Raw genomic sequence first — 27,904 nt, 5'->3', positions numbered from 1 at the left:
CACTAAGTCTTGGGATTCTGGGCAAGTCCTACAATCTCGCTATTAAATGCTATTGCTAATGATGCTTCTTGAGTACATGCATGCTAAGAGTTCTATACTCCCAAGTTTGGCAAAAATACTTCCAGTCTATATTGTATACTAGCATGGAAAGAAAGTCTGTATTTTTATTCTCTTTTAGTCATGGACCCCTTTGAAAAATCTGATAGAATCATTTGATCTTTTCAATTGATCGTATCTTTTCTTTGGGGGGGAAAAAAAGAGAAAACACCCAAATAATCTTATACACAAAAATTTCACATAAATTTAAGGGGTTTTCTGATGCAAGAAAGAGGTTCATAAACTCGAGTGAAGACCCTTGGTCTAGAGTGCAAATCCTTTCTGTACTTATTAGCTAGATGATTTTGGAAATGCTGAATCTGAGCATCCTCATCTATAAAAACATAGATAATGGAATCAATCTCTCTGCCTACATCTTATAACTATGTTTAACACGAAACAGTTTAATATGAGTGCATATGAAAGTCAGTTGGTGGCACATAGAACTCTGTACAACTCTAAGTTGCTATTGCTCCTTTACCCTAGTCCTGCAGTGCTGTCACAGAGCATTAATGACTAGTACCCCAGCCCCACTGGCACCACCATGCTTGGGGAGATGTGAGGCACCAGACCCAAGTTGTAACTCAAGACTCTGGATGCTCAGAGACCGAAGGACCAGATGCTCTGCATATTATGCCCATACTGTCTTTCTAGCTTCTGTCTGATTACTGATCTCTTTACACGTATTCATTGAACTGAATATTCTAGCTCTGTCTTCTCACCTTGGAAATATTTTTACAACCTGGAGTTTTACACCTAACCAAAATGCACTTGGTCGTTCACTGGCATTAAATCTTGACCTTCATGTGAGTGTTTCTTAAAATTATTGTTGTGGGCCCCATACTTGAAATCTCTGCTCTCTCCACTGGTGTGAATAATTAGAAACCATACTGCTCAGATCAGTATCCCTATTTTATTGGCAAACAGACTAGAAGATGCAGAGGTATATAGTAAGTACCCTCAAGGCTTACACAGTGTGTGACAGAGCCAGTTACAAGAATCACACCCAATTCACAATGCTACATACTTAGCACTCTATGACAATTTTTTCCTTCTTTCCTAGAGCCTCATGATATTAACCTCTTACATAGCAAACTCTCTTCTTTATGATAATAAAGGAGGATGGATAATACACACATATATATTTGAGGCATACATTCTAATTCTCTATTTTTCAATTTAACATTTCATTTCGAAATAATTTCAGACCTACAAAAGTTGCAAAAATAATATTGAGTTTCTATCTTCCTTGCATATTAACATCATATAATACCACAATGATCAAAACCAAGAAATTAACATTGATACAATACAATTGGCTGATCTACAGACCTTATTCAAATTTCAACAACTGCCCCACGAATGTCCTTTTCTTGGACCATGAGCCAATATTTAATAGTCTTGTCTCCTTAGCCTCTTTCCATTTGCGACAATTCCTCAGTATCTTTTTGTTTTTTATGACCTTGACACTTTTTTTAAGAGTACTGGCTGGTTATTTTGTGGTATATGTCCCTCAATTTGAGTTGTCAGGTATTTCCTCATTATAAAATTCATATTACTCATTATTGGCAAGAAAAGATTTTTTGTGCCTTTCTCAGTGAACAGTGAATCACAGGAGTGGCCCATGATGCCGATATGTCTCATTACTGGCAATGTTAACTTTGATCACTTGTTTTAGATGGTGTCTGCCAGGTTTTTCCCTTTTGTAATTAATAAGTATTTCAAGAAAAGATATTTTGAAACAATATAAGTATCCTATTTTCACCTTTAATTTAGCATCCAGTGAAAAAAATGTATCACTGTGGTGTTTACCAAATGGTGATTTTCTATTTCCATCATTACTTTGACAGTTATTAATTGTCATTATACTGTTATAAAAGAGCTTCCCTTCCCACCTTCATTTATTTCTCCACTACTTTTCATAACATCATGAACTGTATTGAGTATAATACATTACTATCATTAGTTTCTTGCTCAACTGTCCCTGATGTGGCCACGGGGAGCTCCTTCAGGTTGGCTCCTGTGTCCTTCCAACAAGTTTCCATTATTTTTTTAGTTCTTCCCTACTTTCTTGTACCACAAAATGTTCCAGTTTCTCATTATAGACATACTTTTCCTTTTCTAGCCCTAGGACCAACCATTTCTACAAGGGTTCTTGGCTTCTTTTATTGGAGAACGGTATTCAGAAACCAAGATCTATGTACTTGGTGTCCTCATCACTACTGAAGTATTATTGCTTCTAGACCTTCTCTGCACTATTTCCACTTAGCAGTATTGCCTGAAAGTCACTCTATATCCACCCATTCATTCTTTTTATAGTTAAATCGTACCTCATTGTGTGGAGACCCCACAGTAAATTCAACTACTCTCCTATGCATGGTCATTTAGAGAGTTTTTAATATTTTACAATTATAAACAATGCCACAATGAATAACCGTGTGCATGTGATTTTCATATCGCTAAAGGTGTGCCTTCAGGATAAATTCCTAGAAATGGGATTGTGGGGTCAAATGGTGTATATATGAAGATTTGTTGGATATTGACTAATTCCTGTGCAAAAGGCTTGTACCAATATCCTTCACCATCAGCAACCTATGAGAATAAAACCTGTGTTTTCAACTCTTTCTCCAAATCATTTTAGCAGAGATGCTGAGCAGCATTTGAGTGGTTGATTTATATTTACCTCTTCTGACTACCGATATCATCTAACCATGTGCTGACAAGCAAAGAAAAGGTTTACATAAATGTAAAGGAAGAGGAACAGAAAGCGCAAGAGCTGGGAAAAATCACTCTTGGAAAAAAAATAAATAGTTGGCTTTGATCACAACAGTTCAGGATGGAAATATATAGCTTAGAGTCTTCCCTTTGAAAGCTTAACTAACCAATAAGATTTTACAGTAATTTTTCTCATGACCAAGATTAAGCTCTGCCTTCTTTATGTCCCTAAGAATTAATCCAATATTACCAGTGGCACACAGTACTTGAGTTATCTCCTTAAATGCTTGTAGCGCATTATACTTTTTAGTTTTGAAGTGGAGACCATCTATTGATCAACATATTCATCCCAAATCCTAGCACAATGTTCAATATAACATTCCTGATAAAATTTTATAAAAGCTCATTAAAATGAAAACAAACATTTCCCAAGTGCTTACTCAGTGCCAGACACCACCCTAAATGTTTTACATGTTTACATGTATTGCCCCATTTAATCCTCGTAACAATCATTCAAGGTTGGTTTTATTATTACCACCATTTTATAAGTGAGAAAACAAAGACTTGCGGAAGATAAATAACTTGCTTAAGGGGATACATTATAAAAAAAAAAACAGTTGGGATTTCAGAGGAATTTGAACTGAGGTCTGTCTCATTCAAAGCACAGGCTGCTTCGCTTTCTGATTCCTGATGCCCCTTACATCATAATTATTTAGGCAAGTTCTTACTCTGCCTACTGTAATGCCAGAGCCAATTCTATATTAAGGATTTCAGGTCACTGTGTCACTGTTAAGAATAAAAGGAGAGGTAGTGGTTTTAATGGTTTCCAAATAGATTCTGAAAAAGCTTTCTGAGATTTTTACCTTTTGGCAAACAAAGCTTTGGCTCCTCTGATACATGCACACATTTATCATACCCTGGTGGCTGTGGTTTATGTACAAGCATCCTATTAAAAGAGTTTTTAAAAGACTGAAATGCGATTTCCTTTCTGACAGCAAAGGAAAAATAAAAGGATGTTCCTTGCCCTCCTGTTCTAATCTGTGTTTAGAAGTCAAGTCTGCAATTCCCAGAACTCTATCACCAGCTTGTTACATTTCCATAAATCTGTCCAAGAATACAACACTGTTCACCCCCCCAAAAAAAAAAAGTAACATAAACTGTAAAACACATGCACATGATACCTGGATCCAACTTGCCCTCATTTTGAATATAAGTGAAAATAAAGCAATGTTTTAACTCTTAGAAATGACAATATCACATTATTTAGATAACTGCCACCAAATCATTATTGAAATTCTGATAGCATGTGCCTTACTGGTAAAAGAAAATTACCTGTAATGCATAGTTTAAATAATTACTTTTAAACAAAGCTTCTTTTCTGCATTGCTTATTTATCTTTTGAGACCAACCCAGCAGGGCTATGGATTTTATTAAAATTGCCTTCAGACTGCTAATGGCAGGGCGTCTGTTAGCACAGGAAAAGTGATGGCAGTTTGACTCCTATTCCTAATATTGGGAGTTAGTCCAGACACTTAAGAGCCAGAACTCTGCTGTGCATTTGACTATGTTATCAACACTTTACTTGCTAATGATACTAGTGACAGCATTTCAATATGATGGGTCAGACTTAAATAGGAAAGCTTATAATTGTGCTTACAGAACCAAAGAAACTCTCCCCCCACCCCAAAAAAAAAAAAACAAGAACAACAACAAAATAACCCTTTTATCAGGAGATCAGCTGGCATTAAGCTTCACGACTGGGAATTACTTGGTAAGTTTCTACTCAATACATTTTTTTTTCCTTCTCCTCTTCCCACCTTGACTGGGGAGCCTCCACCAGCACCTGATATCTATCCATTCAGAAAATGACAACTGAAAGCTTTCCTGTGGAGCAACTGTGTGCCAACTACCCAGCAGAAGGTCACGCTGATGACTTTCCTGTGGCTTTTATTTTCCCCAGGGAAATCCACAGCCAGGGCTGACTGCTTGCCAAATACGCTGAGTGCCACAAGCCAGCAGCGCTAAGAACCCCCCATCCTTCTTGATGGGGGGCAGGAAGCCACTGTGCTGAACACCTGTGTCAGCTCCTGTTCCTGGGGACACCCCAGGCAAGCACTCATTCAGCGTACAGAGATGGGGCTCCCCTCTTCTCACTGGCACTTTTGCCCAAAAAATTTCTCAGTAGTCATAGGATAATAGTTAATGTTTGTCAGATCCTATAAAGTCAGTGTGTTTAACTACTGTTAAAGAGTATGAATTAAATAATCCATGAGTTCAATATTTTATTGGAAGTGTTTAAAGGCAATCAGCATCATGAAAGTCTTTCTTTTTATTGCAAAGTAGAAACAACTGTCTCGATCACTTCCTTTTACCCCAACCGATTGAGGAAGAGGAGGCTTAGTCTGAGGTGTGGAAAGCATGATTCCATAGATGAAAAAGATCTAAATCAGTCAGTCTTTCTCCTGTAACTAACTGAGAAAAATAAGCCAAACTGAGCCAGTGAAAATTCTAGTCAAGAGCGGGCTGGAGGGAAGAAGGCAGGCAATATAATTAAAGGAATGCCTGCTACAGGCTTAAGACTCAGGGAGAATATATGAATGAAAAAATGAATGAATGAATAAATAAATGAATGAACGAACGAACACCTAAACAATGTTCAATACTGCAAAAAAAAGTCCAATAACCCAGAAGCGATTATATTCCAGAGAGCCAAGAAAATCTGCATTTAGTGTTTACTATTTGCAGACTGCTCTGGCAGGACCTGTGCAGGTTTAAAAATAAATAAATGAATAACTAAACCAAAGCCTACTTCCGGACAATACAGCTTGTCCAGCAGCAAACTACAATTCAAACTGCAGAGATTCTTCTTGCATTTCAACTGTCCCATTTGGTCTTCTTTAGAGTTTCACGTGGCATTCAAAATCTTAGTCTTTTTTTTTTTTTAAGATTTTTATTGGGGAATTGCGGGGAGGGGAACAGCGCTGGGGAATTGCGGGAAGGGGAACAGACAAGTTGCTGTAGTTTTGTTCTTCAATCTAGTTGTGGAGGACGTTGCTTCACTGGCCCAAGCTGGCACCATTATTGTGCTCTTCTCTGGCGAGGCAGATCAGTCGCTGGCTTCTGGACGGCCGCTCACTGTGGCTGCTGGCCGCTCACGCTGGCTGCTGACTACACACGGTAGCCCATGGCAACCCACTGCCACAGGGACTGCAGCCTACGCCGCCGCCGGGGACTCATGGCAGCCCAGCTCCAGGTTGAGCTGTTGTTCAGCATCTTAGCTGTGGAGGGCAGTGTCACTGGCCCTCATATGTGGGATCCGAACCGGGGCCCTCTGGCATCCCAAGCCAGCTCTTAACCGATGCACCACTCGGCCGGCCCCAAAATCTTAGTCTTTAGGGTATTCCCTCAGGCTGGATTGCCTTTCCTACACTAAGGACGCAACTTCTGCTATCAAGCTTACGTTTATACAGCGTCATCCTCCACTCCCCTGTGAGGTGCCAGAGTCTCTGCATGGCATACTTCTTCAATCTATCAACACTGTATCTCTATTGTAAAGACTCAAAACAATTGATGTCCCCACGAATAAAAAATAGGTAAATAAATAAAAACAAACAACTACTTTTTTTCTGATTTCCTATATGCATGAATTGGTGTACTTTACTTCAGTTACTCAAAGTGGAAATTCATCCCTTATTGCCCGATGAGGTCAAGCCCTATGGATTCCATCTTTGGATTTCTTCTTGTATCTGTTCCCAGGTGTTACCACCTTGGTCTTGAGTTCCTGGGTCTCTTGCTTAATAACTGCATTAGTTGTCTTTCTTCCACTTGTATCCTCTCCCCTTTCAATCAGCCTCATACTTGTATTTTTTATCAAATTATCAATTGGTGAAGGTGGCAAATAATATGGTGTTCTTAATATGTGTGCACAATGCTATGTGCAGAATTATTTGTATTCCATAACCTGGAAGGCAGCAAAATGCATTAGGCCTGCATCATGTCTAGAAACACAGATTTACCTTTGTTACTAATATTTCATGTGACACTGGGTAGCAATTTTAATTTGTAAAATAGGTGGATTGGGTTGAGGTTCTTTCTATCTCTCAAGATGAGGGATCTATGAGATGTTTGTCTCTTTCTTCTTGATTTTGCTTCCCAACATACAAAACTCAAACAACAACTGTATTCAAATTAAGCTCAATATTTACATTACATGTAGATGACAAGAAAACCTACCACTTTGAGCTTCAATTTTGCTCTTTTTAATATTTAGTTCAATGATATTTGTAAACTGAAAATTTGGGGATATTTACTACCAGAAAGCTCTTTATAATAGTATCGCCCAAAGTTTTCAACACTACAAGAATCAATGTAGACATACTTACAAACCCAATTACTTGGGCATATCATCCTAAATACACCTTTTTTTCAGGACTTTTACCATATTTAGCTAAAATAAGAGACTTGAGTATACACATTGCATCAAGATGTACTTGAAATTATTTTCCTTTAAGAATGGAGGGTAGTGTTCTCTCAAGACACAGAACAATAATAATCTGTCTAGTCCCTAAGGCTAATGCTAAGTAACCACTATGTCCCTGAAGTATCCAGGCAGAGCTTTAAGCTTAACCCCTTCCTGAATAATCCATTTTACTTAAGAGATGTGATCAGAGTGAAGGACAAAGGCATTTCTCTCTGTGTGACAAAAACTGAAAAAAAAAAAAACCCTGGATAGGAGACCTGGATGTGCAGGAGCCAAGTCAAACTCCAGAAGAACTGAAGAAGTGGTAACACTGGAAGGGTAACAGAGAGGGAAAGGATCCCCAAACTTCTATCAATAACTAAGCAATAGTAGTGAGAGCTGTAATCACTGTTTAGGATCACTGGGAAACTTTTCTGAAGCAGGAGATGAGCACGACGCCAGCAGTCACTCACGGGGGCATGCACCCAGGGCAGTGGGGACCGCAAATGCCAGCATGGCTCCAGCTTACTGAGGGGTGCGACTAACACTAAAACTCCCACAATGGCTGACAAATGCTTGCAGTAGACCCTTTGACTGTTGGGATCTTTCTATTTACATAGAAATTGTCGGTTTTAATTAACCTTCATTTTACACATGGTAGCCAACATTCAGTACTTATAATTAAAATTAGTTTGAGCAAATAGATTGAGTCTGAAGAGTGCTCAAGAGCTTTCAGAGGTGTACCCAAGCCCAGAGAATATGGCAGAGAAGAAGAAAACTTGACTTTCATGAGCCAAGTGTTATCCTACTACAATTACATAATAACATTTTACACATTTTAAGGTTTTGATTTGTAACAGTTATCAAGAAGCCTTCAATTCAAAGCAGTTTATATACTATAAAGAACAATGGAAATCAGAGTACCTATTTATATAGCATAAGTAAGAAATTTTTTTCTAGTATGAAGTTTTCTTTATATTATTTTTTCATCTCTGGATCCTAAAAAGAGGATACTTGAATACAGAACTTTTTATACAAAGGTGGTAGTCATGATTTGCAAAACTGAGAACATACCATGTGAACACATACAAGAAATAAACAAGTGACAAAAGACTTTATAACTCTAGAACTGATAGCAAAAGAGTAATCAGCAAATGATAATGCAAATGTCCTGACCTGCTTAGTCTCCCAGTCCAATCTCTCCCACTCCTGATGTCCTTGATATTATCTATATCTTGCAATGCTACAAAAAAAAAATTATATATTAAGCTACAAATCAAAGTAATTTCAAAATACTCAGGTGAAAGAAATTATCATAAAGAGGCTTATACAAGATTCTTAATACAAAACAGTGGAAGAAATATTAAGTAATTTCATCATAGTAATTTTTTTCTAGGCTGGATTCCTAGCCACACAACAATGTCAGACTCATAGGATTGTGCCTGTTCATGGTTGATGAAGGAATAATGAATGAAAAATGGAAAAACAAACACTTATAAATAACAGTCAGGATATAATGACAGCTTAAATGTTAAAATATGAGCTAGTTATTTTAGAGCTGTATCAATTAAACCGCTTTAACAAATCTTTATATTATTAATTCAGTCATGTAAGCACATGTGTGTATATGCAATCTTGTATATGTAATCTTGGGCCTAGTTTGACTGAGAGAAACAATTTTCACCATCTTTATAGTCCATGATTATTAACTTAAAATATACTTATAATGCAATATTACTTACAGCCACAGTACTTTATGGAAAACATGCTAATGGGCACTGAAATTTATTAAATGAAGACTAGCACTTTTCAAAGCACAGCTACTTTGTACCAGGATACTAAGTTGTATAAGAATATAAGGCGTACAAATTCACTGCATAATTTCTAAGTTAAAAATAACAACAACAAAAACAGCAAAATAAAAACAGAAAGAAACATCCTATTTATACTCAGTTGCTTTACCAGAGCCAAACTCAAGCGTCATAAAGACCATGGTTTAATCATTGGTCCTATAACAGAAGAACTATATGTCTTTGGAAATTTATCAAACCTCTTGAAGTCTTATTATCCTGATCTATAAATGGTTTCATAAGCTTGTCATGAATCTAAATATTAAAAAGAAGTCAATACATGTAACTATTGTATTATGATTTTATTATTTACTTGTGGATGTAGAATAATTTATATACAGAGAATTTCATCAGCTATTCTCATCTTTTTAAGCTTTGTCCACACAAATGATTAAGTTCTATGTTTTCAAAATGTATAACATTTATTAAAGATTTTTGTGATCTTGCAACATGATTATTAAAAATGTATAAATATAAATTACATAACTTTTCTGCCATAGGATGGTATAGTTACCTGTATCATCAACATGGTTATATAGTCAAGTGTTTTAAGCCTTCAAAATGAGACTTTTAGGATAATGTAATTCCACATCTGGGATATTGTTCTGACATATTAGAGGCAGAGAGTTAGAGATGATCTAGGACTTGTATAACTTTTTAATTATTAGTTTATATAAGATTTTTGGTTTTTAAAAGCCTCAATAATTTTGGAAGATTTCTAGAGTAACTAAATTCTTTTAACGTCTACAAGATAGTAAAAAATTATATACCAAAGCTAAGTAGGATTTATCCTAGGAATGCAAAGTTGGTTTAACATTTAAATATCAAATAATGTAATATACCATACTAATAAAATAAAAGACAATCATATAATCATCTCAGTAAATGCTGGAAAACATTTGACAAAAATCCAATGCCCTTCCATGATAAAAATACTCAACAAACTAGTAATAGAAGAGAATTTTCTCAACCTAATAAAAAATATCTACAAAAAATCTCACAACTATCATCCTTGATGGCGAAAGACTGACTGCTTTCCCTCTAATCTAGGAATAACACAAGGATATCCATTCATACCACTTCTACTTAGATTGTACTGGAGGTTATAGCCAGGCTCATTAGGAAAGAAAAAGAAATTAAACACATCCATAAACAAAAGTAAAAAGTAAAACTGTTTCTCTTTATATGTATCATTTTTTTAATCCTAAAGAATTTACTAAAAAACTATTCTAATTAATGAACAAGTTAAGTAAGATTGCAGGATAATCAATATACAAAAAAAATATTGAATATCTATATACTAGCAATGAACATTCCACAAATAACTTCAAGAAAACAATCCCATTCACAATACCATGGAAAGGAATAAAATACTTAAGTATAAATTCAATAATAGAGGTGCAAAACTTGTACATTAAAAACTAAAACACCAACTATGGATGTGCTTTTTAAATAAAAAAATATTTATGCTTATCTATGGATAGAACATTCTGGAATGATAATCAAACTCCTGGGAGTAGGACTGGGGAGTAAGGAAATTACTTCGCTATGTATACCTTCTTCTACTGTTTGAATTTTTTACTGCAGCATAAATTTTATAATAATTTTTTAAATAAAACGGAAAAAATAACTCACAAAAAAAGCCAAAACTAAAACACCACTGAAAGAAATGAAAGAATATCTAAAAAGACATCCCACATCAATGGGTCAGAATATATAATATTCTTAAAATGACAAGACTCCCTGAATTAATCTACAGATTCAATACAATCTCTATCAAAATTTCAGATGACTTTTTTGGTAAAAACTGACAAGCTAATCCTAAAATTCATATGAAATGTTATGGGTCCAGTACAGCTAATAAATCCTGAAAAAGGAGAAAAGAGTTGGCAGTGCACCCTTCCCACCTTCAAAGCTTAAGACAAAGCTACAGTAATCCAGGCAGTGTGATCCTGGCATAAGCATTCAAATATAGATCAATAGCATAGAACTGAGTGTACAGAAATAAACCCAGACTTTTACAGTCAACTGATTTTGATACACTTGCCAAAACCATTTAATGAAGCAAAGAACAGTTACGGTATAATAATAATAATAATGATAATAATAATAAAAAAGCTGGTCTTTGTCCCTGGTTGCTGGCACAGAGCTTCCAATACCCTTGGAATTCCTTAAATGATAGGTATGCCTTTGCTATGTCATGAGGTGACCCATGGCAGAGCCCCTAGATGGAGTCAGGATGGAAGAGGTTGTCAGGAAAACCAACCATGTGATTTATAAGCTGGAGATTTCAGAACCCCATCCCCCCATCACCACCACCACCCACCCACCTCTGGGGAGAGAAGAGGAGCTGGAATTGAGTTTAATCACATGGCCAGTGATTTAATCAATCATGCCTATGTAATAAAACCTCAAACACAACTCTAAACAGTGAGGGTAAGGGAGCTTCCTGGCAGGTAAACATATTAATGTACTCAGAGGGTGGCACACTCTGACTCTACAATAAGAGACACTCCCGTATTCAAGACCCTTCCAGACTTGTCCTATATGCCTCTTCATCTGGCTGTTCATTTGAATCCTTTATTATAAAATGGTAATCATAAGTACAGTACTTTTGTGAGTTCTGTGAGTCATTCTAGTGAATTCATGAACCTGCAGTAGTATCTTGAAAAGTTCCAAATTTGTAACCAATTCAGCCAAGCAGAAGTCTTCATTGCCTCTAGATCCCACTTGCAGCTGGCTTCAGAAGTAAGATCAGTCTTGTTAAAGACCTTAACTTTTAACTTGTGAGTTCTGATGCTAATTCCAGATAGTGTCAGATTGAATTTAATGGTAGGATACCCACTTGATGTGGGTATTAGTATTAGAGAATTAGTATTGGAGTGTAATCGTTTTTCAACAGATGTTTCGGGGACAACTGGATGGCCACATGCAAAAGAATGGAACTGGACCCCTATGGCAGGACCATACAAAAACTTAACTCAAAATGGATCATCTAACTAAATGTAAGGGCTGAAACTGTAAAACTCTTAGAAGAAAGCAAAAATGTTCATAACTTTGAATTTGGCAGTGGTGTTTCAAATATAACACCAGCAGATAAGTAACAACAGAAAAAAATTGATGAAGTGGACAAGATCAAAATACAAAAACCTTTGTACTTCAAAGTACAACATTAAGAAAGTGAAAAGACAACCTACAGAATGGAAGAAAATACTTGGAAATTATACAAATGATAAGGGACTTACATCCAGAATATACAAAGAATTCTTACAACTATATAACAAAATGTCAAACAACAACTCAATTTAAAAATGGACAAAGAATCTGAACAGACATTTCACTAGAGAAAAATATATAAATGACCAATTAGTACATGAAAGATGCTCAACATCATTAGCCATTAGGCAAGGGCAAGCCAAAACCACCAAAATAAACCACTGCACAGCCACTAGGATGGCTATTTTAAAAAGATAGATAATAACCAGTGCTAGTGAGGATGTGGAGAAATTGAAACCCTTATACGTCACTGATAGCAACGTGAAGTTCTGCAGGTGCTTTGAAAACTAGCTTGGCTGTTCCTAAAAGGTTACATAGAGAGTTACCATATGACATATGACCCAGCAATTACACCCCCATGTGCATACATGAAACAAAACCTACGTCCATACAAAAACTTGTACATGACTGTTCATGAAGCATTATTTATAATGGCCAAAATGTGGCAGCAACCTAAATGTCCACCAGTGGATGAATGGATAAACAAAATTCGTTATATCCATACCGTGGAAGATTATTCAGCCATAAAAAGGAATGAAGTACATGTTACAACATGGATAAGGCTTGAAGATGTTATGCCAAATGAAAGCCAGTAACAAAAGACCATATATTGTATGATGCCATTTATAAGAACTGTCCAGAATGGGTAAATCTATAGAGACATAAGCACATTAGTTGTTACCTCGAGTTGTAAGGGATGGAGACTTGGAGCATTCTGAGAGTGTGGAGTTTCTTTTTGTCAGATGAAAACATTCTAAAGTTAGATTGGATGTTATTGTACAATTCCTCGAATTTACTAAAAATGTTGAATTTCACACTGTAAATGAGTGGCTTGTACAGTATAAGTTATAACTCAATAAAGCAGTTTTTTAAAAAAATTACATAGTATAAAACAAAGATACATGAACACAATCGTATTCCCATTTTTAAAAGGAAAAGTACCCACATCTGCCTTGAGAAAATAACCATGTTAAGATAATATGAAAGAAATTTTATATTTTGACTGATTACTCCTTGACAGATAATAGTAATGGCATGTTATGATTAAATACCAAAAATAAAATAATAGGAAAATGTTCTACTTTTAAACTAGTCTTCAGAGATTAGTCGTCCAACAGAGCTCATGTATTATAATACAATCCAAGTATAATTGTCCATTTGTCAGGGCTGATAGTGTAGAAAAAAATCAATCCAAAGTATGGTGATAGTTCAGAATATAATTTGTTACAAATGGGAAATAATTAAGACAGGCCAAGTGGCTCAGTTGGCAGGATGGCTCAGCTAAAAAAAAAAAAAAAGGGGGAAATAATTTACTTTAGTAATTTTAGAATTTTCTATTTAAGAATGACTGTTGTGAAAAAATTTTTTACCTACCAAACAAAAGCACTCATAGATAAGTACATAAGGCAACATATACTTTTAAAATATCAAATTTCAGGGATAAACTGTTTCTCAATTCTATTTAATCTTTAATTTTAAGGTGAATTATTTTAAAGAAATACTCAGAGGCTACATTACTCAATTTTATGATTATAAGAGTTATAATTATAAGAGTTATAATTAAGTTGCCTGATCAATTCTAGTTATACAATCTAGGATACCTAACCTCTTTGTTTATCTCATCCATGTTTGACTCTTCAAGTATATTTTCTGCTATGGAAATTAAATTATGTTCCATTCTCTTCCCCACAGAGTGCATGCACATTGCTTTGAGTTAAGTTGGGGATTTGTTGAGTAGCAACCATCTCTCCATTGATCTATTCATTTACTCAACAGAAAGTTAGTGAGCGCATACAGTAAGATATTGCATATGTAGTAGAGTAAAATGGAGAAATAAAAAGAAGACATGTTTTGAGATTATCTAGAATTCAGTTTAAGTTAAGGCCTCAACTTATTACAGTTGGCAAAATGTTTTTGAACCTCAGTTTCCTCATCTTTAAAGTGAGGATTAATTGAGTTATACTTACAGAACCCAATAATAAATGCTAATTTCTTTTTTTTTTTGGCTTACTTCAAAGGCTAGGAAGTTTAATCAGACATGGATTCTGCATTTCAGGAATTAACAGTACAGCAGACATTATAATGTGTTTAAATAGATTAAATAAGGTGAAAAATTACAAGTAGAAATTCCCAGTAATAATAAAAACATAACACGGCGTCATCATTATCACCAAATAGACATAGCATTTATATAGTTGATCAGTAAGCTAATTAAATAATTATCAAGAAAAAAATAGTTTTGTGCCAGGAAATTCTGAGTAATTACAAGTAAAGTTTAACCTTATGGAAGAGAAGTTTACTTGTTGGTATTGTTCCTTAAGATAATGAATAAAAATGCCACATTTCCTCTATGGGGAATTTGTTAATTCTGGTTAGCCCAGCTCCTGCTCTTATTATACATGACCACTGGAAAGTTACTTAATGTCTTGGTTCCTCCATTTCCTCATCATTATACAGGAATTATAATAAGGCATGCCTTATAGGGTGGTTAATAGAATTAAATGAGTTAATTGCTGTCAAGTGTAAGAGTGCCTCGTCCATTGAGTACCACTGAGTAACACCGTAAGTACTCAGTGTTAGATCATCTTATTGCCATTATTATAACCTTTCATGCCAGAGCAAGAACATGCACAGATATTTTAATTAATTTGAAATTACCATTCAATGGAAAGGTAAAATGTCATAAGGAATTATGTTTGTATGCATATTGAGAAAAGTAGGGGCCTTTTCTCTTATATCACTGATAGCAGCCAGCGGTATCAAGTTCTATGACTGGTCAGTGCTACACCATGTGCCTGTGTGGTAGGCAGAGAATAAAGAAGCAATTCTCCCAAAGGAAAGGGTGTGCATGTGTTTATGCGGTGGAACGGTTCTTTCTAGAAGGAGGGGGGTGGTAAGGAATGCAGGGAGACAAAACAACAGTTGTCTAACCACATCTGCTATGTGAATGGGGTAGTCTTTGCTGTAATTCAGGTTTTCCAATTTAACTGAACTCAGAAGATGTTAAACAAATAGGCGATTTATATAAATTTAAAATTCTTCAATGAAAAAGTCCTTCGGCTGAGCCTGGAGGGAGGCTCCTTTCCCTGGCCTTCTGCATCTAATTGGCCATTGAATCACACCTTCCCATCTCTTAAATATCTATACAATCTGTCCCTGCCTCTCCACTTCCCTTCCTACACTCATGGTTTTTGCCCTTCCTACACTCATGTGATTCTCTCACCTTGACTATGATGCTACCTTCCTTAGCTCTACTCCTTGCTCCAGTCTCAAACTCTACATGAGACAGATTTTGCATGTTCTGTCAATCTTTGCATACACTTCCCTCAAGACTCAACCCAATTATTCCACCTTTTCAGTGAAGTCTTTCCTAATTCTCCAAAGGATATGGAGAAACTTCTCATTTCACAGGACCTACAAGTGGTAGATTAGCATACATATGGAAATACCCAGTTATGGGTTATGCTAAGTTACCACAAGTTATTATTATAATATTCTATGCTGGAAAGATATGGTAAGGTGCAGCCTTTCACATGTGGCTAGCGAAAGTTGAAAGTGGTTCAAATATTTTGAAATTACCCATGTTCATATATAATTTTATTTCTGAGACTATGTATCTGAGGAAATAATTCTAAAAACAAGAAAAATTTTCACACTAATATATTAATCTAAAAATTATTGATAATACAAAAAAGAAATAAGTCCAAATGGCTAACGATAGAGAACTAGTTAAATAAACTACATTTCCAGAACTATGCTAAGAATTGACTGAGGTAAGTATAAAGGTAGAGTCTATTTTAATATTCCAGGCAATAGCTTGTGTTATGCAGAGTGGCAGCAGCAAATTCGGAACATACACATGTTTTGCAGATAGGATTTGTCAATGGGTTAGATGTGTATGTGAGTGAAAACTAGAAGTCAAAGATAACTCCCAGGTGTTTGGAATGAACAAATAGAAGGATGGAGTTGCTATTCACTGAAACTATGAAGACTAAATGTGACTGGAGCAAATTCGGTGAAAAAAGCAGTCATTTACTCAAGACACGTTAAGAGCTACCATGTAAAAGTAGATATCCATATCCTATTTTACCCAAAAATGTTGAAAAATGAGGCAATGGACATTAGAACTGATGGATTTGTTAGAGTGCATTTTATGGAGGGATAGGGTTAACAGAAATAAACATTACATAAATAAATGAATAAAGGACTACTAATAACCAATACTAATCTATTTTAAGCAACTAGATTATGTCATGAAAAGTTTGTTTCTTCTTCTGTTTTGTTTTAATATAACTCAAAGGAATGAATCTAATAGTGGACTTTCAAACCATAAATGGTGTGTGGGTAGGCAGGCTTTTAATGTTGTTAAAATCCCACCAGGTCCACATTGCTTGGCGTAGGACATCTTACAGTGAAAGAGGCTTAGTCTTGGGAAAACAGTGAGTACCACAACTGTCCTGTACCTCATATAGACTAAACAACACCATTTCCACCACGAAGGAGTCAATTGGTCAATATATACAACCTTTTCTATATTCCTGATCAAATTAAGGGTTTCCGAGGAAACGCTGCTTCTGGACATTATGTAGACAGCTTTAATGGGTATACCTGAGCCATTTTTCCATGGATTGAAGAAATCATCTGAATCAACACAATGAACCGATTGACACAAACATACAATTTAGAGTTGCATCACTGCTGGAACCTTCTCCCCAGTGATAACATCCTGCCTGCTAGTGAGAGTAAAAAACACAGCATTTGGACAGCAATGCTCATCATATAAACATGACGTTTCCCCCAAAATGTGTTGAATAACCAAACTCATTCTCTTTGAATTTCTATCACATTTATGAAAATTCGATCTCAGTGTTTCCTATTCATGTTCCCTATGAATACATACAGGTGAGGTATCTGCACTCTAAAAAGAAGCCCTGTGCCTCCATGTACACATGAATGCACTTTATTTTCTTTAGAACGTGGCATCGTTCTCCAGGCTGTCTCAGCCTATTGTTAGATACCCTTTCTCTCTAGAAACATGAGTGGAAGGGAACTGAATGCAATTCTTTAGTCAAGGCATACCTTCAATCACCAGCTAGCTGAAAAAGTTAGAAGGTTCACACAAAGGTGGTCCCTCGGAACTAAAGTGAGAAGGAATGGAGTGAAGAGGGACCAGTGACACAGACCGCGATTGGCTCCACATTGCTGTTTCACTGGAAGGACATAGTGTGTCATAATGAATTACCATTAATTTGAGCCAGAGGTACTGTTAGATTGAGCCCGGAAACCCAGGATGTCAAACAGCGCCTGCAAGTTCATCTAATGAGGGGACACGGCTGCTTCAGGAGCGCGGCTTCACTCAATTAGCGGACAAGGCTTTTAATGTTGCTCTGCACAACTAAAGCAATTTGGGTTACTTAGAGCTAAGTCTCCATTTAGAATGTTTCAGAAGCTAAAACAGGGTGGGGTTTTTTTAATATAATTTATCTTGAAAGTATTTGAATGGTAATAAGCTATTTGAAAGCCAATCACATTATTTCTTATTTTTTCCCCTAAGTAATATTGAACTATATTTTTTAAAAGTTCAAATGATAGAATTTGCTGTAGCAAATGAAATGTAAATAAGATAGCAAATGATTAAGGATGTGCTGAGGGTCTGTGTGTGTGTGTGTGTGTGTGTGTGTGTGTGTGTGCGCGCGCGCGCGCGTGTGTGCAGGCACTATGTGTGTCTCTCTGTGCCAGAATTACAGTTGGTGAATTTCATTTCATCAGCCAACATTATCAAGAGGGTTGCATATTTATTCTATATATCCACATTTTAAAAAAAATTCCAGCTCTTGCCTTCTTTGGCTGGGAGGACATATATTTCATTTCACAGCTTTTGATATGGGGAACTGACGTTTCCACTTCATTATTTTTTTCACTATGTCACTGCATGGTGAAAAGCCCTGACATGTGCAACGGTACAACTTCCTTTAATATTGTGATCATTGACTTACCTCATAACTAAAAATGTACCCTCACACAGGCTATTTAAGCTTAGTAAATTCCCCCTCATTCTCCTTACAGGGAGCTTAGCTCACTCCATACCTCACTCCATTCATCGTCTTGCTTTCTATCTATTCAGTGTGTTTACTTCTCAGGCTGCTTTCACTGTGTGAAATTCTATGAAATGCTGCCTATTTAATTAGAAGGTCACTGGGTAAAAGGAATTACTAAAGTGCACGACACACAGGAAATGCCAATACATTTTTGTTCAATTGAACACAAACTCTACACAGATAAAGAAAGTGAACTTCCTGATTACACACACATCCCCCTTCCGCTGTTTCCTTCAGGTGAATGGCAATATCAGGACCAACAGCTGAGAACATGAATCTATAACTATACCTTACCATCACGAAAATCAGGGTTTCTTCACTAAAAATTAAAAACAAACAAACAAAAAATGCCTAACGTAGGCCCAATACGAATCAATTTTTAATTGATACACAGCTTCATGTCTTTATTTTATAAAAGAGCTATAGGAACATGCTGAAGCAGAGTCATGCAGGGCAGTAGCTAGGAAAACGTTCAAAACTTTAATACTTTGGGCCACTGGAAATCTCATTCATTTAATAACAATTATCAGACCTTTTTAAATTTTGCTTTCCATAGTCATACTTCATTTTCTTAAAATAATTTTAATAATCACTTTACTACTTTTGTGCCTCCAAAAGAGTTAACTCCCAAAGTATGTTACACTCTCAGGGAGCTTTTACATACTAGTAGAAAATGGTATATTATTGACATTGTTTATATGGTAAAAAAACAAACAAACAAAAAAACAATATGGCTCAAGATGCAAGTGATACTTCTTATAATGTGTTTTTTTTTTAATTTTCTTTTAAAGATTTTATTGGGGAATCGGGGGAGGGGAACAGCGTTGGGGAATCGGGGAAGGGGAACAGACAAGTTGCTGTCCTTTTTTTTGTTCTTCAGTCTAGTTATAGAGGACATTGCTTCACTGGCCCATGTTGGTATTATCACTGTGCTCTTCCCAGGCGAGGCAGATCAGTCGCCGGCCTCTGGACGGCTGCTCATGACAGCTCACAGCAGCTCATGCTGGTTGCCGGTCGCTTACACTGGCTACCGGCCACTCACGGTAGCTTATGGCAGCCCACTGCAGCAGGGGCTGCAGCCTACACCGTCACCGGTGACTCCCGGCAGCCCAGCTCCAGATCGAGCTGTTGTTCACCATCTTAGCTGTAGAGGGCAATGTCACTAGCCCTCATGTGGGATCTGAACCGGGGCTCTGCTGCTCAGAGCTGGCGTCCCAAGCCAGGTCTTAACCAATGAGCCACTCGGCCAGCCCTCGTGTTATTGTTTTTTTTAATAATTATAATGACTTTAGAAACTGGCAAAGAATATGCACTGATTTTGTGTCTCCCCTCTTCCCTTCCCTGAATACATGACATGAAATCACATCATTGACTCAAATTACTGCCAAAGTAGAGAAAACTATTAATAATTTCATTGATTCTCCTTTCTGTCAAAGTGGTAGCATGAGACAGGGAGAAGGGATTCCTGTTAGTTGTAGGAATTAAATAAAAATAAAATTCAAGGATAAAATTTAACCGGAAATTTCCAGTAATACATACAATTCAGTAGGCATAAAACTTAAAAGCTTCCCCCTTGACTTCCTCTTCACTCTTCAGTAGAGTATTGGTCTGAAGTATCATCAACAATGATTACCATTCAGCTTTCCATCAATGTTAGTATCTAATATCACAGGTATATTTCTATCCTTATTAAATTTTATTTTTAAATATGATATTTCCATGGTCCAAAAGTCAAAACTATATGTAAAGGTCACTCTGAGGAAGCTTACTTCCATCCATATCCCTTCTATTGGGTTCCATCCACACATTATGTGTAATTATTTTCATTAATTCTGGCTTATCCTTCAGATTAAAATAAGCAAATATATGTATTTATTCTTATTTTCCCTTCTTTCTTATGTAAGAGATAGCATACTGTCTATACTTTTTCAGGGTCTTAAAATTTTTCATATAAAAGATATCCTGAGAATGTCTCCATATTAGTGCCTAGAGATCTTTCTCATTATTTTTTATAACTGCATGACATTTCATTGTATGGGCATACTTCAATTTATTCAACAGGTCTTTTATGGATGAAAATTTAGGTTATCTCTAATACTTGACAATTGCAAATAATGTTACAATTAATAACGTACATGGATATTTAAAAAAAATCTTCATAGGCTTCTCAAAAAACTACTAGTGGGTAGGAAGGTTGCCTTAGTCTACTTTAGCTGGTGTCACCTGCCTCCACATTTCTGATATGAGAGAAGAGAAAGTCTGGGAAGCCTGGATTACCTTTGATGCTTTCATTAGAGCTCAGTTTGACTCTTAGTCTTGAATATAGATCTCTGTGAATAAAGTAATTGAAATAGTCTTGGTAGATATATAGGAAAAAATGTATTTTAGAATGTTCCTAAATTTTTCTTCATTTCACAGGACTTTGAAAACCCTAAAGGAACCCAAACCTACTAGAATGCCTAATAACATAAGAGCTAGAAAATATTCTCCTATGTACAAACATCTTTGTAGCAAGCAGCAACCCTTAACTTCCCTTAAATTTAGAATTCATATTAGGAGCTTGGTAATAGGAATGGATTGAGTAAGTGGATAAATAGATCTAGTGGATCCAACAGAAATCTGACACAAAAGCTTGGGAATAGTTTCCAGGAAACAGAAGCCTGCGTTAGAGTTCTGAAAGTAGGCAGATGTGTTCTAAGCTTTTTCCACTCTTCTAAAAATGAGACGACCTATCGATAATGCCAAGGCCATTTCTATTGCAGTCCCGATGTAATGGACGGACATGGATTTCATTATGTGGCTTGAGGTCACTGTGTGTCCAGTAACATGTTCCCTTTTGTTGTCATGACTGTTATGATGACTGTGGCTTTATGGAAGAGTAGAGGTTAGACAACAAGCCCAGAGAAAGCTGCCAGAACCAAGAGGATGTACTGAACACGTGCCTAAGCAGCATCCCACACTCACAGAATGGACCAGAGGTCCCTCAGGGGAGAAAGGTATGAGGCAAGAAAAAAGAAATGGTTGTGTTAGTGCTTGCCAAAAAATAAGAGTCTGAGAAATCCCTGAGAAACTCCAAGAGGGATGGAAAATTTACCTTTGCTAAGACTATTGTTGATTTTACCTTTGCTCTTGGAATAGACTGAAGCACAGCTAATGCTCCGAAGAAAGCTCAGGAATTCCAATAAAGAATATAAAGTAGGTTAATACTTCTGCACCAAGATTTGATTGATTTTTAATACCAGGTTTTTTATTCACTTGGATCATTTTTAATTCACATATCTCATTCACCGGTATTACATTAGAGAGAAAAAAGAAACCAGGGCGCAGATGCCCATCTAAGCAGCAAAATCATTGCTAATATTCGCATTTTGTTGTATCATCTTCCCCATTATCACATGGAGGGCATTAACTGATGCGCCTCATTTAAGGTGGGAAAGGGCTTTGTAAGGCAAGATGATTCAGCACAGTGTCTTTGGGTAAGTAACTGCCGTCTCAAATCTTTTAAGAAGCAGGTGGAGTGTAACTAACAAATAAAATGTGAGCATTTACTAAGTTTATTTATCAATAAGTTACATGTTCCATTTTTTAAAGTCTCTGTAGTCATAATCTTATCAAATTTTCTCTAAAACTGCCCTGTCACATAGTAGTGTGTGTGTGTGTGTGTGTGTGTGTGTGTGTGGTTGCGTGGTGTGTATGTGTATATATGATATAAATATATATTTTTCACATAAATATATATTATACATTTAATATAAATATATATTATATATAATATATATTATACATTTAATATAAATACATATTATACACATATATTATATATGTATATAAACGTATTTAATTTTTAAAAGGCATCCCAGAGAGATAAGATGTGGATGGGTGTGAAGGGTAGATCTGGGGAACCAAACGGGTGCAGATGCCTCCATTGACAAAGGAAAAAGGCATATGGCTTCCTTCCTTCCTGGTGTGCCTGGGGCTGAGAGCGAGCTCTAGATTTCCCAGTGATAACGTTTCTGCTTGCAAGCTCTGCTGGGAGGATATTTTGTATGCCACAGAAAACCAAGATGTTTGCATTCCCACCAATCCAGGGATAAGGCATTTTCCTCATACAGACACAAAACATACAGTATATGAATGTTTAATGGAGGCTAAAACTGGGAGAGGAACAGAAAACAAGAACAGAGCAGGTTAAAAAAATATCTGGTTTCTCTCTATCAAAATACTAATTAAAATTCATGTTCATGGGGATGATTATACATATGTTTTTGAACTAAAAGTCTAACCTGGCACTATTTTTTGGCCTTATTTTTGTGACAACATTTTTGTCCATATGGCATGAAGTGAATCATTTTACATCTTTTTTTAAGCTCTATGTGTTTTTCTTGTTGTCTATTCCCTCTTCTCCCACCACACACACACTGGCAGCCGCTACCAAGTTACCAAATGCCAACTCAACCCTGCAAGCTGGCTGCATGAAGCTATACAGTACTGGCATTTTCCTTTCTTTGCAGAAATATTCTCTCTGTCTCTCTCTCTTTTTCTTTCTCTCTCTCTCTCTCTCTCTCTCTCTCTCTCTCTCTCNCACACACACACACACACACACACACACACTACTGAATATTTCTCCTTCATTTCCATGCTAATCTCTCCATTTCTGAGGATGCTACCCTGCCCCAGTGTGTGTGGAGGCAGCACTGGCGGCTGCTCTCTGGAGGGCCACACCAGCATATTTAGTGCCTGTTACCCCTGGCCTTTCTTCTGTATGGCACTATGACAATTAGTAGTTCATTTAAGAACTGCTATACATGAATAGTTTATGGAGCCCACGTCATTAGTTCAGTCACAGCAAAGTTCGAAAACCATGATTATCCAGTGATCTCCTTTTCTTTCTTTCTTTTTTAATAATAATAATCCATGCGCCTGCTTTTCAGACAGAAGAATGCTTGTTATCTGCAGCCCAGCCCCACTGCCCGGTCATTTGGGTCCTGGAGGGCACACGTTTGGCCCATGTGCTGGAGGGCACACATTTCGTCCACCAGTACCAGGCACTGCTGAGTTTGTGTGGAAGGGCAGCAGCTCTACCTAACAAATGGAACTTTAACAACAGTAAAACAACCTAATAGCTTAGCATGCCAGGGGGCTAATGTGGCGGGCCATTTACTGCTGTACTAAATAGCCCCGGTTTGATTCTCATTGCCAAGTGTCGAACTGAGAATTGCAAGGCAGGGGTAGCTCCTAATTCATTAGATAAAGGGGGTCATTGCTCATAGGGCTGCAGAAGCCGTAGAAGGATAAGAAACTGAACAAAGCATTCACCTCTCAAATGCCATCAAAACCTGGGCTACCTGTGGTCTGGGACAGTAGAGCCATTGAAACACTAGGGCTCTGTTCCTGGCCCTCCTATGCCAAGGTCTAACTTCGGGCAAGTTTTTTTTATTTTTATTTTTTTTCAACATTCATCTGGAAAGAGGCTAGAAGGGAAAGGAATCCTAATACGGAAGCTATTATTTATTATTTGTAAATCACTTTGACACCCTTGGAACAAAAGCAACAACATAAGAACAGGGTGTAATTTAGCCTTGGCTATAAAATGAACCACGACTGAGATGCCCCTGCCAGCTATTCTGCCTCATGTGCCCTGGAAAAGTTGCTACGGACAGTTGTGACCTTTCTAATAGGCTGGGCAGGAAAGAGACTGCTTGCAATAAAAGGGAGAATAAAATTCTTGTTAGCATGGCTACATCTCATAATATTACCTTTCTTTTATTCCTTTTTATTTTTCTTCCAGGCAGTTATAAAGAGTTCTAAGTTCAAACTGCCCTGAATAGTCAGGGTAAGGTTAAATGGACAAAATAAAGTCCTTATTTTTTATTAGAAAAAAAAAATCAAAAATTTCAAATGCGATCTCTAAAATGGGACATCTTTATTTCGTGCACATTAGCCCTAAAACAACCGATTTCTCTAATTCCTGCCATCACTCAGATTGGCCTTGAATTACCTCCCAATAGGCCTCCCATGTGCTTCTAGATGAGAGTGTGTAATGGGGGATCTGTTAATTAACTAGAAGCAAAGTTGCTCGGTGGGGATCAAACACTGGATACGTCCTAAAACTCCCACAGAGAAGATGAAATGCAGCGCAAACTTTAAAGACTTCCCGTCATTAGCTGAGACCTTGCTGCTCCTGGCCCAGACCCCTCCTGTTTCAGAGAACAATGAGGACAATGATGGTAGAAATGAAATAGTGCAGCCAGGCACAAAGGAACTAGCTATTTACCCGCAGAAAAAGAAAGAAAGCAGAGAGGGGGAGAATAAGGGAGAACTTTCCTTTTCTGTGAATCCTGTCTACTTTTAATTAATTTATGACTGCCAGGGAATGGCACAGACAGCACACCCAAACACACTATACCAGAGCCGAGCATTAAAATATGTAACATCTACTGTTTACTCCCAAGAAAAGGGCACCGCACTGGGGAAGGAGGGACACTGAGGGAAGAGAGAACAGGATGGAGTCAGAGAAAAAGGGCAAATTGTTGGACTGAATTGTCACCCTGAAAATCAGGGTTCAAATTGGAAGATGATAAAAACAAAAGAAAATAAAGCGATACTGTCCCAGGAGTAACACATCCACTTAGATCAGTGCTCAATCATAGTAAAAACACAGGAACTGTGCCTTGACACAGAGCTCCAATTTTGCAATTTTCAGAGGTCTCCTGATAACTTCCATACATCTATACATATTGTCAATAGCAAAACGACACCAGCCATATTGACGTGTGCTTTCCCATTTCTTAACAAGATATAAATAGAAAAAACTATACTGAAAAGTCAGCAAACCATTGAGTAACACACCCTGACCACTACAGGACCTCTTCTTCATTTTGCGACCTGTGTTGCTGCAGAATTCAAATCAGGAGCTTTTCCATATACCTGAAGTACACGGCTTCCACGGGATTAAGAAAACAAACAGGAACACCAATAAGGATCACACAGAGGAAAGCCTGGCTCTCTTTGCTTCAGGTTGAGGTTCTTACTTTGGGATGGACTAGGAGGATAAGGGGAGCCATTATTTAGAGGGGCTGATGGCTCTGCTCCTTCTCTTCAAATTTCAGTTGAAATGGCCACACTAGTATTATTTTCTTTTTAAATCTCAGTGACAAGGCTTACTCCTCTGATTTTTTAATCAAAGGTTTAAAGCAATCAGTGGAAACTCTGTAAATGGATGAACCAAGAATATCCCCCAGGATTGTTCTGCAGCGGCTTCACGTCTCACTTTTTCTAATATGAAGCGTTTAGAATTAAGAAGCTCAACCACAAACTCAACTCTAGGAAAAAAATTCTTGAGCATATAGTTCAGCCAACTGAAAATACTATATAATCAAAAGGTAGTGGGCTGGCTGGGTGGCGCATTTGGTTAGAGGGCGAGCTCTGAACAACAGGGTCGCCGGTTTGATTCCCACATGGGCCAGTGAGCTGCGCCTGAGCTGAGCTGCCAATGGGTGACCGGATGGCTGAGCAGGTGAGAGTGCATTTTCTTAGCAGCAAGGATGCCGGTTCGATTCCTGAATGGGATGGTGGGCTGTGCCCCGCCCCCCAAGCCCCACAATTAGATTGAAAGTGGCAACTGGATTTGGAGTTGAGCTGCACCCTCCACAGCTAAGATTGAAGGACAACTTGATTTAGAGCTGATGGGTCCTGGAAAAACACAATGTTCCCTTCCCCAATTCCCCAATTCCCCCAATAAAATCTTAAAAAAAAAAAGTAGTGTATGTTAGAGGTTTAGCATTAGCTGCTTATACATTCTAACCAGTATTGAAAAAACAATAACAAACAAAAAAAATTCCACCTTGAAATAAAAGACACATTGTCAATTATTGAGCATCTTATCTAGTGTCTCCAACACATAAATCCACAAAAAATAAGTAATCCACAGTACATTTTATGATTGAGATGACTATACCATTTATCAGTGATAATATGGCAGAAGAGCAGACCAGCATGATAGATTAGGAATAATAGAGGCTAAAGTTATGTTTCTAACATCTAAGAACTAACTGGTGTCTTAGGAAACATTATTTGTTCTCTTTGTTATCATTTTCCATGGCGATAATAATTCTCCTCATTACTCCACAGCATTGTTTAAAGTGTTGAATGATCTAATACATGTAAAAGATTTTTAAAAAAACAAAACATCAATTTACTTTCAATTTGACTGTCTTCTATTTTCCTAGAAGAGTGCTGGGCCCAAAATACAAGATATTTAGGACCTAGGAATCTACAATAGGGTTACCAGTTCCTTTGAGATTTCATAATTCTCTTCAAACTTTCAGAACAAGATTAGAAGTCAGTCTAGGAATAATCATTTTCTATAATCCATTCCAGTTAACTTTAGTTGTCTTGCCTTTTATTCACCTTATATATATTTTTTTCTATTGACCATTATGTCTTACAAGCAAAATCACTTTATTTCTCCAAAGATAGCAATGGCTAATCTAACTTCTGCTTCATTGAATAGTTCTCATCTTTCGATTCATGCAATATTCTGTTTATGCAATAACCTCTGAATTTTTAATACCTTTTTCTGATCTTCCTGTCCTTATAATAATTTGAGGATTATTCTAGAAATGTCTAGAAAAGGTCTATAGGTAATATTAAAATCAAAATAATAACAATAGGACCCACACATGTTGACAGTGAAGACATAAAGGCAATATCTTAACACAAAGAGAAATCAAATAATATTTATTATCTTCAGGATTCAAGAAATGAAAATTGGATAATAAATCTATTATAAAAGAGGGAAGAATCCTGACCATTAAGGTTATAATTGCTAGAGAACTGCCCTAGGATGGAAAGGCAGGCCAAATATTACTAATTTCTGACACTAAGAATGACTTGATAAGAGGGATTTAATTAATTATTCTTTGGCCAACAATATCACCTGGCATTAATGGTCCCTGCAATGGCTTTGGAAAATATCTGACTACCACTGCTTTGTGTTCTGTTTGACTTACACAGTATTAACATTATTTTTAAAGTATTTTTCCAGTATTTAGAAATTGAGAGAATCTATACTTCTGACACCTTTCAAAAACTTGGACTATCTGGCAATGCTGTGTCCATCCTTGCACATGATAGCAATCTACTAAATCTGCCCACGTGATAGTGACACAGACTCTTGGGTTCATCATAGTCTTCACAAGTTCTGTCTGGCTCCTGTGGTTAGTTGAGTTCTTGACACTCGAGATTTTAGAGTAGGCTTCAGGAGATTGGAGGAGAAAACTATTCAGAAGCTTTTTTCTCAGAAAATAGATTTTATAGTTGTTCCTCTTATGCATAGCCTTATTTAATGAAGGACAAAAATGTGAAAACCAATAGAAAAATACAAGATAATCATCACACAAAAGAAATGA

General features: G+C 36.8%; 1 protein-coding gene across 8 annotated transcripts in view; it reads right to left on the bottom strand.

Moving 5' to 3' along the window:
• The window catches only part of SOX5 (SRY-box transcription factor 5), a 987,332-nt gene that overhangs the window by 658,124 nt on the left and 301,304 nt on the right, over positions 1-27,904 (bottom strand). The window contains exon 2 of one of the 8 annotated variants that reach the window (XM_019654624.1): positions 8,447-8,513. The exons of the other annotated variants lie outside the window; for them this stretch is intronic. The gene's annotated coding sequence lies outside the window, so the exon portion shown is untranslated. The remainder of the gene's footprint in view (positions 1-8,446; positions 8,514-27,904) is intronic. 8 annotated transcript variants of the gene reach the window in all.

This window comes from Hipposideros armiger, unplaced genomic scaffold (genome assembly GCF_001890085.2).
Source record: "Hipposideros armiger isolate ML-2016 unplaced genomic scaffold, ASM189008v1 scaffold_227, whole genome shotgun sequence".
Taxonomy (NCBI): domain Eukaryota; kingdom Metazoa; phylum Chordata; class Mammalia; order Chiroptera; family Hipposideridae; genus Hipposideros; species Hipposideros armiger.
Note: the sequence above shows the minus strand (reverse complement) of the source record. Positions and strands in the feature narration are given on the sequence as shown.